The sequence below is a fragment of the Mixophyes fleayi genome, chromosome 5 (genome assembly GCF_038048845.1).
Source record: "Mixophyes fleayi isolate aMixFle1 chromosome 5, aMixFle1.hap1, whole genome shotgun sequence".
Classification (NCBI taxonomy): Eukaryota; Metazoa; Chordata; class Amphibia; order Anura; family Limnodynastidae; genus Mixophyes; species Mixophyes fleayi.
In genome coordinates, this window is record NC_134406.1 from 195,634,019 (window position 1) to 195,646,168 (window position 12,150).

The window sequence follows — 12,150 nt, forward strand, 5'->3', positions numbered from 1 at the left end:
ATGCAAAGGAGTTGCTCACCTTTTGATGAAAGTATTGCTTTATATATTTTCTATTATAATTTAAATATCACTTTAATACCAGATATAGTTTATAAGCAGATATTTGTTTCTTTTAATGCTTGTTTTATTAAAAATGAAGTAAACAAATAAATATAAAAACATAGCTTTACTGGTGTTTTGATTTTTGTTTTTTACCACCAGGCCCTTGCAATTGAATACACACCTGGCTACGGGTGACCCAAGCTGTGGTTGCTGTGGTTGCAGAGGTAGTTGGCTCAGACTCACCCATGCCACATTTGTCCCTATGGTGCATTTGCACTTCAGTTTGTTTTTCAAGATAGAGAGGAGTTAACAATAGCTGGTATGTATACAGTTGCACCCAACACTCATTCATTACTTGATATGCACTGTCTGTATTATTGCAGTTTATTCCCTCTTGATTTCATTATTTCCACTCAAGATTTCATTATTTTGCTGTTGGGCTTTGTTGATTTCACATAGCATTTCCTGTAGTAAGTGATTGTATTACTACTGGCACACATTCACTGCTTCTGTGTCAGCCCACATTTGGGCAATGTCCCAGTCAGGTGAAGATTCAGCTGTTTCAATGAGGGTCCTACTTCATCCATTGGAGGAGATGGAGTTGGTATTTTAGGTGGTTCATTATATTCCTGTGTAGGAGACAGGCTCCCCTCCTCATGGGTGTTCTTTTTTCTATATCCATGGAAATTAAAGACAGAGAAAAACACGCGGTTTCTAACACTTTTATGCATACTTTGGGAGGGGAGATCTCCATGCTGAATCCAAGGGATGTGGCTATGTGAATTGTGTCTTTAGGCCCCGCCCTTCTGCTTCTCCATACCAATTTTGTCCTATTACAGCAGGGGGTGTGTCCAGGATGATTCAATTAGCCCCACTCCCATCCACTTCAATAGCGAAGAGGGAAGGATGCAGGAGGTTGCCCAGAAGTCCAGGAGAACAGCCAAAAATTTGAGGTCTCCCAGACATTCCGGGAGAGTAGGCAACTATGTTTTTACAACATAGTGCATTACGGGCCTGATTCATTAAGGATTTTAAATGAAGAGGTATCTTATTTCAGTCTCCTGGACAAAACCATGTTACAATGCAAGGGGTGCAAGTTAAATACTGACTGTTTTTTCATGTTGCACACAAATATCAACTTTAAATTTCATTGTACAAATAAGCTATCACGTATTTGTGTGCTACATGAAAAAACGGTCAGTATTTAACTTATGTGCAAAGCAGAATACTAGTTTGCACCACTTGCATTGTAACATGGTTTTGTCCAGGAGACTGAAATAAGATACCTCTTCATTTAAGATCCTTAATGAATCAGGCCCAACGTTACTATGTAGCAACTTGTAGTATTAAAATAGAGCATAGTGCATAAAACATATAGGTCAAACTAAAACAAGACAAAACAAGCACAGTCAAATGCTATCTATTTCTAAAGCCTGAATGCAATAATACAAAACAATTTTAGCATAATTCATAAGATGTTATTATTGCCACAACAAACATCTGCCACCTCAGCTAATGTCATCTGTAGTCCAGTGCATGCTCAATTTCAAGGGTCAGGTTGTTAAGAAACAAGTTCAAATTTTGAACACCAGTAAACCAACATATTTTCTTGTTAGGGTTATTTGATTCATATTTATTAAAACGTATATTTAAAGTAGAGCTGAGCAGTTCGGATTATGTGAACTCTGACAAGATCCGATGTTGGGGATCCAATGCAAAACCAAGTTGTAACTCGGTTTCTCCCGCCAAACTCGGATCCCAAAACGAGGCGAAACGTCATTTCTGGAAACATTTTTTTACAAATCTCTCGCGAGTTTTGGATTGTCATCTTTTGTATATATAGTCCTCCCTCATTTTCTGAAGTGCCATTTTAGAACAGATAGCATAAAGGGAGGAGGTTAGCTGCGGCGCTCTGCTCATTAAATAGCGTTCAGAGCAAACAAGGGATATAGGAAAGCAATAGAATCCTGTCATTATTGTAAAGCAGTTCTGTAGAGAATAGTTATCTGGAATAGTTTGCTGAGCAATTGCTTTTAATTTCATTCTTAAATACACTTTACACAGACTAGTGGCTACTGGTGGTTGTTAATGCATTGCTTATATATAATAGTACTAGACTGTATATACAGACTGTGTTAGATGGAGATCATTCTGAACTAACTAGTATATTTATTTCTTGGAGAAAAACAGTGGGGTTTTGCTGTCTGACTATTAGCTGCAGAATCCAAAAAACACATAGATTTTATTTCTTTTAAAATTGAAAGTTTTTCTAGTCAAGTAACCTTGTCTGGGACAGTGATGACTGAAATAGTTTAAAAACAAATGGGTATTTGCACGTAAGGTTCCTCATTAGCTGCACACCTAAAAAAAAGACTATGCCCACTTTTAAAAGACTATGCCCACCTTTTGCTAGTAGGGGTCCTGCTACTGCTTTATTGATGTCAATTCCTTAGCTGTACTGTGAAGTTAAGCAAAAAGCGATTCAATCCTTAGAAAATGCAATTGTACCGACAGTCCACTTAACTACGGACATGTGGACAAGTGGTCCTGGTCAAAATAAAGACTATATGACTGTGAAAGACCACTGGGTACTTTTATCGCCATCAGCAGCAGTAGCAGCGCAGGTAGCTTCACCATCATCTTCCTGATCCTTTCTGCATTAGTAGACCTAGCACTCAATGCCAGGGCATTCACAAGCAACTACTCTGTGTATCATTGGTTTCACAAAGAAACATACTGGTGTCAATCTCTTGGAAAAACTCAGGAATGTGATAGCAAAGTAGCTCACCTCACTAAGACTCTTTCGGATTTCTCATTGGTCATAACAAAGCCAACATTGTGTGTGCATTACAACTCACAATAAACTTGGTGGTGCAGAATATCTTAAAAATGTGATGTCAGTGCAGGAGGTGCTGTTCGTGGCCTGTAAAATTTCTGTCCATTTTAGACATTCCACGATCGCATGTAGAACATTGCAGCAGCTGCAAAAAAGTGTTATCTGTCATGTCACCAACTGAAGCAAGAGGTAGTTAGAAGGTGGAATTCCACAGTTTATATGCTTCAGTGACTAGAGGAACAGCAACAAGCCATCAAGACCTACACAGCAAACCATGATATTGGGAGAGGAGGGACATGTTATCTTATGCTAGTACATTGGAGAATTCTTACTGTTTTATGCAAGCTACTGAAAACCTTTGAAATTATAACAACTGAGGGGAGCTCAGACACTGTCAGCCTGAGTCAAGTCAAACCCCTAATCAGACTACTGAAAAAGCAGCTGGAGAAGCTGAAGGAAAAGATGAAAGTTAGCGATTCGGCAAAGTATGTGGATCAAGTTCTTTATTCACTTTGCCAAGGGTTTGCAGCATGTTGAATTTGGATCACTACATTTTGGCAACCATGCTTGATCCTAGGTTTCAATCATATGTCACGTCTTTCTTTCAGAATGACACAAATCTTCACTTATGTACACATCTCCTTGTGAGCAATCTGTCGGCTCAAGTAGAATGTGACATGTTCACTCCTGCAGCTTGCCCTTCGATTGGTACTGCCAGAGAAAATCTTTCCTTTTCTGATAGTCACACTGTTTATGAGTCAACAGCACAGCAGCACACCAATGTGAAAGTTTATGACATCTGATCAGGCATAAAAGAATTGCCCAAATGTACTATTGACACTTCTAGCATGTCTCAATCGGATACACCTTGTCTTAGTAGAATGGTGCATTATTACTTTAATGATAAAGTAGAAGTTAGAATCTCAGACTGTCCATTTTGAATTCTGGGAGGGAAAAAAAATAAAAAATTGGAGCCCCTTGTACAAACTAGCTATGGTGTACTCAAGCTGCCCTCCCTTCAGAAAGAGTGTTTAGTACAGGCAGGAATATTGTGAGTGATCATCAGAGGAGACTGCTTCCCATAAATGTAAAAAAAACTGGCGTTCATCAAAATGAACTACAAATTGTATGAAGAATATCATTCTTACAACCAATTACCAACAGAATGTACAGATTCTAATGGGTATGAATTAATATTGTATGATGATGATCATAATATCAGTGATGAGGATGATGATGAGGTAGTGTCATCAACAGAGAGGAAGATGACCCCTGTTAGCCAAATGACCATTCGGAATTTGTAAATGAAAAAAAACATTTAAACTGCTATGTATTCTGTCCAGTTCATCGACTGACAACCAAAATTGTGGGGGCCCAAATAATACAAGCACTTCAGGCACAAAAGTGGCAGCCCCTGTGACTGAAGAGCTTGGTTTGTTAAACTATGTGCATGTCTTTTTAAACATATGGGTGGGTGGGTAGCCCCAAGGACAATGTCTTCTTGCACAATTTTGGCTATTCCACTTTTATCCAAGAATCTTATGAAGCCTTCGTTGTAGTACATTCTTGCACTAAAATTCCATTTTTTGGGAGCTTTTTGTAATTCATTGTATTTCCTAACTGTTTTCAGCATGTTACTAGTGCTGCTAACTGTCAACTGACTGCTCGTTGGGTGACCAATATGCCAAATTCTGTCTCTTAATATCTCAGAATGTACACTTTCAAACTCAATTGCATTGTCTTGTCAAGACAAAAGTTTGGCAACCAAATCTGCATCATTGTGAGTTATACATACTTAATTGTGTGGGAAGACCAACTATTGTCCAATCTGAACTGTCTGGTTTACAGATTTTTTACACTTCAGTAATGTAACATATATGTAATATTTATACTTTCCATATTTATATATTTATATACATTACATGTTGATATACATGACATATTTTATACAAGACATATTTATATACTTGCAAATATATATGAGTGACGCGTCCCCTTGTTTGATTCACAAGGGCAGCATTACCGCACATACTACTAGTATTCAGTCAGATCTACCATTCTCATTCAATCAAAAAGCACTTATAGTAATACAAGATGTTTGAAATCTCAGCTATCAGCTCCTTGTATATACTTTACCAAACTATAAGTGCATAGGAAATAAGTAGAGGAAAGTGCAGGCCACCTTCGTTTTATTTAGTTTTATCAATATCTAACTGTATTAATTCTACTACTGTCCATCCAATGAAATCTGCCTGTTTCTGTAGCATTAGTGTCTATGATATTCTGTTATGCTCCAAATTCATTGTATGCCTATTCTTTGATTTTTTTGAAATGAGTGCACTCCACGTTTGTTAATCAGCACCCAAATTTATTTATATTGTGCCATCAAATTACGTAACACTTCACAAATTTTTGCAAGGCTACCTGATCATCTATTCTGTTTCCTAGTTTTAGGGATTGTATCTTTAATGAAACTTCCATGCATGTGTGCCATATATTTTTTCCACTTGTCTCTCGCTGTAGACTTTGGTTAAAATTGGTGAAAATTAGGACAGTTGTGAAGGGATCATTAGGAAATAGACTGAAAATAACTAAAAATTAATGTTAATACTATAAATAGTAATACAAGGGTGAATCAAAAATTATCCGCACTATAGCTGCAGAATTTATTTTAAGCAACTTTCAGAAAATAAAAAATACATTATTTTTCAACATAATCACCCTGCATTTCAATACACTTTGTCCATCTGTCAACAAGCTTTCGTATTCCCTCATTAAAAAATGTTTTAGGCTGAGCTGCGAGCCACGAATGCACCGCTGTCTTTACCTTTTCATTAGATGTGAATCTGAAAGAAGCCTCTTAGGTGATAGTCCAATGGGGCAAAATAAGGACTATAGGGACGATGCTTTAATATCTCAAAACAAAGTTTTTGAAGACTGTCGACAATATGAGCAGCGGTGTGCGGACGTGCATTGTCATGCAATAACACACCATCCATGTATAGCAGTCCTCTGTGTTTTGTTTGAATATTATTCTTCAGGTCTTCAGTAAGCATCTCACTGTAATGAGCATTGTTGGTTGTTGAACCTTTTTCCTGATAATTTTCAGATACTGACACTTGAGAATCCCAGAAAACTGTAAGCATTAATTTTTTAGCTGATGGTTGACTTTTTCTTGGTTGGCGATTGAGGATGTTTCCATTCCATACTAGCGTCACTAATTCCACAGCGCTGTACAGAGAACTCACTCACATCAGTCCCTGCCCCATTGGAGCTTACAGTCTAAATTCCTTAACACACACACACACACACACACACACACACACACACAGACTCGAGGGTCAATTTGATAGCAGCCAATTAACCTACCAGTTTGTTTTTGGAGTGTGGGAGGAAACCAGAGCGCCCGGAAGAAAGCCACGCAAACACGGGGAGAACATACAAACTCCTAACACAGATAAGGTCAGGGTTGGGAATTGAACTCATGACCCCAGTGCTGTAAGGCAGAAGTGCTAACCACTTAACCACCATGCTGTCCCAAATTAGGATATCCCAAAATTATTTGTAAGAGAGAAGACAGTTTAAAAATTCAAAATCAGAATGTAAAGCAAGCTAAATAACACAGCGCTGGGGAATAAATTAACACAATCCACATACAAATCAGTTAATTGAAAGAAATATTCGATATATAGTGTAGATAAATTGCTTTATTAAAACTATACTAAAACATATTATTATAAAACATCCAAATGTATCAATTTATCCACATAAAACGGAACACATATATCGCTAATAAGTCCTGATCAGTACACTGATCTTTTAGATCATATATAATGATGTTCCTCTGTGAAAATATATGTAAATCAGCTCAGTACACGCTATTCTTAGTCTGAATTATAAAAGATGGATGAGATAAGTCAGATTGATATGTAGTTTGGAGTCCCGTACAGCAACAGTTCAAAGCACACTCCGCTCAGTCTAATTAGCCAGAAACACTTTGTGTTATTCAAATGTAGCTTGTAATTCTCTAATTTGAAATAAATGTCCAGTGAGCGACATATTACTTACTCAATAAGGAGTGAGAGGCTGCAATAGTTCTTAACCAGACTACTAGAAAACATGTTTTAGCAGAAGGAAAAACAGATACAGTAATTTGCTTTGTCCTTCAATGAGAACCTACAGGTGATGTTGCAGTTCTGAGGTGAATCTCCCAATCATAGTTATACAACTTGCAGGTTCTTCAGGCGTAAATTTAATACTTAATCCCCACGACTGAACTTGCTCATCCAGGGAGCTGCCTTTATAATAGAGTGCCACCTTGCATGACGATAATGTAAATATGCTGTATGTTGTTCTTCATTGAATCTGTTTAAATCTAACGCATTTCATTGTATCATTACGATTTCATGAAAGAAAAGATTGCAACGATAATGGTTCTACTGTCCAGTTATTCTAAGATTAATTACCTCACAGATGTAATTGTTCAGATGAGCTGATTTTTTTGTTTATAAAACCCTTTTAAACACTGACATCTTAAAAGTTTTTTGTTTCATAAAAGAGAGATACACACCTAGGTACCATTAAAAAACTTTCCATGAACTCATAAACCAGCAAAAATAAAGGATATTAATAAGTATTTACATATATAACCTTAAAAGGGAAATGTCGATATAAATCGTAACGCAATTAGAAATGTGGTTTGGAGAGCACAGAGTATTCATATCAAAATCATAATTAAAAAAATATCAAATAAATTCACAATAGTTCTTCATATCTGTATCTCAACAAGAGAGCTGTCTCTAAAATAAATAAAAGAGCAACATCATATACGATCTAAAAGATCAGGACACTGATCAGGACTTATTGACAATATAATATTTGTTCCGTTTTATGTGGCTCAATTGATAGATTTGGTAGTGTGATAAGTAAGGTGCAATATGTTATAATAATGTTTTTTAATATATTTTTAATAAAGCAATTGTTGTTAATTGAGACCCCAGCACTGTGTTATATAGATTGTTTTACTATGGTTTCTTAGGCGCACCCAGGTTCTTCATGACAGCAGAGGACAATTTACTTTCAATACAACAGTAACTTTATGATTTAATATACTCAACAACAAAGGACAAAATTGTTTTCCTTTCAATATCAAAATGTGTCACATAGATCTTGAAACCAAGTTCAAACTCAATAGAGACAACCCTCAAGAAAAAGGAATATTCAGAGCCCAAAGGGTCCCTCTGGGAAATAATGTCCCATAGAAATTCTTTCAAATAAAACAACAGACCATGTAGTGGCCAGTTGACTATTCACCTGTATCTTGAGAGTTAATTTAATTCCATGGTTGCAGCTCTTATCACAATATAATAGCTGACACTTTGTTAATAGGTCCTAACATACAGAATCATTTTTCACCAATGTCAGCTAGTGGCCGGTGTCCAGTTAGGAAACTGGGAAAAGTAAGTGGTAGGTTGCCTGGTGTTGCCTAACGTTTTATGTGTGACAGCAGTATTCAAACATTTCACTCATCACCACCTTCTGGAGAGGCTGAGTGGACATCTGTGCATTGGCTGTTCTTTACAATTCCCACTTCTGACACCACTTGTAGCAAGAGCATCCACTTGTGACATGGGCATCCTGCAGACATCAGTCACATGGACAACTTCTTGCATATAATTAAGTGCTTTCATTGGTCCATCACAATAAACAAAGCAAAATCAAATGTCAGGACGACACCAGGCAACCTACCACTTACTAGTCCCAGTTCCCTAACTGGATACTGGCCACTAGCTGGCATCGGTCGCAATGCACAATTGCACAGTTCAGATTTTTACACATGAGACTCCTCCCACAGGCTTGTCTTGACGGACAGACGACACTCCCCCTTTGCCTTTTAAAAGGAGTTCCCTGTAGATGTTCTGTAACCTCTCCTGATTGCAGACACCTTGTCAGTCTTCTGTTGTTGCTGTGGAAGACAACTCAAAGCATGTAAGTTAAATTACATTTCTTACTTACACTTAGTGACACATGTTTCACACCTCTATGTAACTGAACCTAAGTGCAGTGTTACACCTGTGTATAATTTGGTCTGCAGCCTTTTACATACAGACTGTCAGCCAACTAGCTTACTCCTCTCTTGGAGACCTTTGCTGAAAAACTAAAACTAATAAAAAAAAAAAAGGTTTGTTAATAGCATCTCATACATCCCAGAATTGTTATTAATGGACTAAAATCACCCAATATTCAAGCATAACTTGCATTTATAGCCAACAATTAGAATCTGGAGCTGTAGGAAGCTTCAGTCAATAAGAAAAGACTGAACCATTCATACATTCATATAACTACAATTGTAATCCAACATCATAAATGCTTATAGCACATTTTATTTACATTTTAATTATAGACAATTCATTGCAACTCTTTAATATCCGTGGATTAGCTTTTGGTAAGTTTTGTGTCATTATACAGTGGCTGTATGCAGGCTACTTTTATACATCTGTCACACAAAAACAGTGTCAGTTCTTTTAATGGTCAAGAAATTAACCCCTGGTACACCTGAAAAGTGACCCCAAAAACACGGATTTGTATATAGATCAATGTTTAGCAGCAACTTGAACTTCAATCGGCAAGTGGCTGTTAAGAGCGTTTTGTCGCTATCCAATAACGATTGTCGAATCTCGATTTGTGTTTCCAACGCACAAATATTTATTCTCAAAAAGTAGCAGAATAATTCAAGCAAAATAATAATAAGTACAGCCGTTACTTACCGCAGGCGCTCTGGATCCAGCGAACAGTCATTCAATCCTGAAGTCTGTGGACAAGAAGTCTGTTCACTGGATATGAGGCTCATGCTTATATGCAAACAGAAATACAGTAAAACAATGCAGATGATGTGGCTTGCTTCTATTGGTCCAGGTTTAAGGAAGGTCCAGGGGGTTGTAGATCATAGGCTGGTTTAATCTAAGGAATCTAAAGGTGGGGGTCATCTCTCCAGGGGATGAGCTCTGTTCTTCCCGCCATAACTTCAATTGCAACCAGTCTATTAGCATTTTACAGTCAGAATCATATTAAAGGTTTATTCCCTAACATCAATAACTAGAGTATGCAATGTGCGATCTCTTCGCCAAATGCACCGGACAGCTGCTGATGTAAAGGGGATTAATATGATAACAAACATGACACATTTCCCTTAACCTGAACCGTAGGTTTCACTAGTATGCATATACCTTCTTTATTAAACATGAATTCTACTATATTTTCGACATAAATGACTATGTGTTGGCAACTACAATTAATGTGTACTATTTACAAATGTTTATGTTTGTGCGAATGTGTGTAAAAGTGTAGAAACTGTATATTGCCAAGTGTTGCGGCTGGATACGTCCTTTCACACCGTAGCGTGCTTTACGCATAATTTCAGACAAAGACAATCAAGTTTGCTCGATATTAATTGAAATGACTTTATCCAATTAGCTGACTTCGACATGGCATCCAAGAGATATTTAACAAGCTTTCACCTCAACAGTCCATTCATATGTTATGTATTGAGGATTTTTCCCCTACTATTCTCACTGCACTTAAATATATTTTAATAACATGACGCTTATACTTTCTTTTTCCTGCATGATCCCACTTCTATTTGATGCACTGATCTCCATTTGGTATAATCAGTGCATGAAACATAAACCACTTTTTAAATCTCTCCCCCCTATCTCCGTGCAGTGAATAAATTAAGTGATGTCGCTTAAGGGGCTAAAAATTTATAATGGATTCTGTAAATACTGTCCCTGGCACCGCATGGTGGGATTAAACATTGTAACGAAAGCTGCGCAGGGCTAATAATGATACAGTGTGCCTTCCCGTCCCAAAACACTAACCTACTCATCTATAGCCAACAAATGTGTAATTCCTCTGCAGCTTACAAAAGTAAATAGTTAGGTGGGGGAAAGTCAGACATGCTTTTCCTCTCAAGCATACTTGCCACCTCTCCTGGAATGTCCGGGAGACTCCCGCATTTCGCGATTCACCACGTTTTTCGTCATTACATCACGGGGCGGGGCTAAAATGGCACAATTTTTGAAGCCCCGCCCCCTGCACACCCACCTCCCTTGGCAGGCTCCCGGATCATACTTGCCTTAAGTTGGCAAGTATGCTCTCAAGTGAAGCCACATAGAGTACACTCAGCATACACCCTCTATTTGACATATGCAACACTCTGAAATCTCCTGTCTTTAAAATAAGGTATATTTTACCAAACTGTAAAAAAGATAAACATTTCTAAATAATGTCATACCTTAAAAGGTACTCCACTGTCACAATAGCTTTCTAACAAAAAAAAACCCCTGGAGATATATTTACTATGGGGTGGTTCCGTAGAACCACCGATTCCAGGCACTTTGAAATTATTTTCTTATTTTTTTTTTATTAAAGACAAAACACGATGGGCTTTAGTAAATATACCCCGAGTCTTAGAACACCCTGTACACTGAGTTACGCTGTCCCCAAAAATATGGAAAATGGTGACTTTTGCAAAACAGGAAGTGGGGAAAAAATGGTGAGATTTTCACAATAAGATTATGCATAACTTGTTATTTTGTATTCTTTTTTTCTGAAATTTGCTATTAAGCACTCAGAAACAGTTCTTCATTGCTATGCCCAATTTCAGCTTTATAGCTCTAATACATTTTTAGGTGTAAACCCTTAAACACCTTGCCACCCTGTCACAAAAATAACAAAAGGCACACCTTATTTTACACATAATTATTTTAAAGTGATACCAGTAGTCAAATCAAATCCAAATAAAACTAAATTAAAAACTTTATTGTTACCTATTTCGTCAGAGTGATTTAAATTCATACTGTTGATGCCTCTTCTTCACTGCACAAAACCTTGCTTACCGTTTAAGACTTAACAGTCAAATCCATAAGTAAATAAAGACACGGAAAACAATTTCAATTTCAATCTGGCAACAGGTCACAGTTTGTTGAATTTAAGAAGAAATGGTGGTGACAAGAGCAGTCAGCTAACACCAAATAGCAAAACCAAACAGTGTATGGCCAACAGGCACTAACCACTGGTCCAAAGACATAGTACTTTCTGATTGGCCGGTGCAAAATGTGCCGTCATAGTGACTTCACTGCTTCTGGGCTCACAATGACATATTCACACAAAAGAGGTCAAGGGATCCTCCACACAAAAAGGACTAAGAGTCAGGGTCATTTGAATGAAGCAGTGACTTGTGGCCAATCAGCGATAGTACCGTATGAATTAGT

General features: G+C 37.4%; 1 long non-coding RNA gene across 1 annotated transcript in view; it reads left to right on the forward strand.

Annotated features, from left to right (window-relative positions):
* The first annotated feature begins 257 nt into the window (after positions 1-257).
* LOC142157807 (uncharacterized) overlaps positions 258-12,150 on the forward strand; it is a 70,864-nt gene continuing 58,971 nt past the window's right edge. Inside the window, exon 1 of the long non-coding RNA XR_012692644.1 lies at positions 258-361. This is a non-coding gene — a long non-coding RNA (uncharacterized LOC142157807). The remainder of the gene's footprint in view (positions 362-12,150) is intronic.